We start from the raw sequence: 2,298 nt of genomic DNA, 5'->3' as shown, positions 1-2,298 counted from the left end.
AGTGACTTTGCTAGAAATTGCAACTAAATTTCCCTCAAAACGCATCATACTATATTAAAAAGAAACGGTACGTTGCTGGAAAACACACACACACACACACACACACACGGGATCGTCACCCCGGGAATGCCTTTGATCTAAGGTCTACACAATGGAAAACACACACACACACACACACAAACTGGATCATCACTCCGGGAATGTATTTGATCTAAGGTCTACCCAATTGGGTCTGGCCTAGTGCTACGTTTTACGTTCAAACCCGCCGAAGTCGATTTTCCCTTTTATCCCTTTCATATGTATAATAAAAAATATCAGTCAAATGTTGGTAGATAAAGTCCACTAATGCCACAGCATTGGTTGAAAATCATTATTTACGACCATTGTGCCTCTTTGTTTCGGTAAATATCTTCTAACCCACAATATCCATAGGAGTAAGCCTTATTACATTGTGTTCATGTTAAATCTGTCTTTTAGAAACTAAATTCACAGGAGTTCATCATCATCATCATCATCATCACCACCACCACCACCACCATCACCATCATCATCATCATTATTATTATCATTATCATTATTATTATTATTATTATTGAAGGTGGCGAGCTTGCAGAATCGTTAGCACGCCAGGTGAAATGCTTAGCAATATTTCGTCTGCCGGTACGCTCTGAGTTCAAATTCCACTGAGGTCAACTTTGCCTTTCATCCTTTCAGGGTTGATAAATTAAGTACCAGTTGAACACTGGGGTTGACATAATTGACACATCCTCTCCCCCAAAATGGCTGCCCTTGTGGCAAAATTTGAAGCCATTATTATTATTATTGGCATGGGCTTATCAGTCTCGAGAGATCATGGATTTGTGTTCGTATTATATGGAAGATCAGCAGCTGACGATGCACCAAGTTAAGTAATGCCACCGATGTTATCTATGAAAAGGAAAAAAGTAGATACAGATTGGCATCGGTGTCATTGAGGGAGTTGCCAGAATTAAGTTGATGACGACTTTGTCAGTCTCTAAAAACTCACTTTTGATTTGTAATCTATTACTTCGATACCAGTACTTGATTGGTATTGGTACTTTTTTTTTTTAAATCCCGAAATGATAAAATTCGAACCTGATCTTTGCAGACCTGCAATATAGCATATCATCATACGCCTTGAAATATATTATCTCATTTATGAGGCTCAACATTCTAAAAAATATCTTACCAAGTCATCTTTGTGATTTTCTCAAATTTTCAAAAGTTAACCTCATCAAAATTCATAAACTCATTTACAGTCTGTTTCATTTCACCACTTTGTGAACTACTTAAAGTTGCACCACAAACAGTAGGCTTTGAATGCTTTAATAATCCTTTGGTTCATAAATTGAAGCAGACTAGTTGCATTTGGAGGTAATAAAGCAACTTGAATATTATCAGTTTAGGTAGGTGAATCTGGTGTGTTGTCCTCAAAAAGCAAAGATTTATTTTGAAGTTTCTTAGTTTGACAATATTCTTTGACAGCTGGGCAAGAAAAAAATGGTAAAGCAATCTTAGAACAATATTCCGATGTTCCATTCACTTTTTTTTTCTCCATATAACAGGAAGGTGAGGTTTTGGGTAGCCTTTCAAAACTACTAGTGTGTAAGGATGTTTAAAAAAAACTAGTAACTTGGTCTTTAGATCGCCCAAAGTACCAACGCTAACTAGGAAATGATGCAAATTTTAATAATCGTGAACCTTAGTGCATTTTTTTTTTAGAAATACAATTTCATTTCGGTATTAGTTTCCATAACAAGCTTATCTTAAATCTGAAAATTTATTGCAGCACAAATCTGAGTATCCTCATTTGTCAAAATTTTCAACAAAGTCGGAAAAGTAGATTGCTAAGTGACTTGTAAGACAGGAAAAAAATCACAAAAAGTCCAACTAAGTCAGTTGGGGTAAATATATTTTTCACTTAAGAGATATATCACTGAAGAAATATTAGGGGTGTTTAATTCTTAATAAAGAGAGAAAGCTGCAACGGAATTGCTGAGAAAGGCTTTGACAAGCTCGGAAGGTTCATTAGAACAGAGCCTAAATATTCTGAAGTTCTGAAGGATAACATACATTGCAGTTGAGACAAAAGAATCAAAGAAAAAATTGTATCTAGATATTATTTATAAGGAAAATGTCTTCCAATCAGTCAAATGGATTTGTCTAAAAAAGTAGGTGAAGAATGTCATTGAACACAGAATATTGTTGTTTACTCATTGAATATGAACATCCCACTGGTCACAAATAAAGCTAAGGATAATAAATCAGGTCAGTCTG

This window comes from Octopus sinensis, linkage group LG6 (genome assembly GCF_006345805.1).
Source record: "Octopus sinensis linkage group LG6, ASM634580v1, whole genome shotgun sequence".
NCBI lineage: Eukaryota > Metazoa > Mollusca > Cephalopoda > Octopoda > Octopodidae > Octopus > Octopus sinensis.
This window is presented reverse-complemented; position numbering follows the sequence as displayed.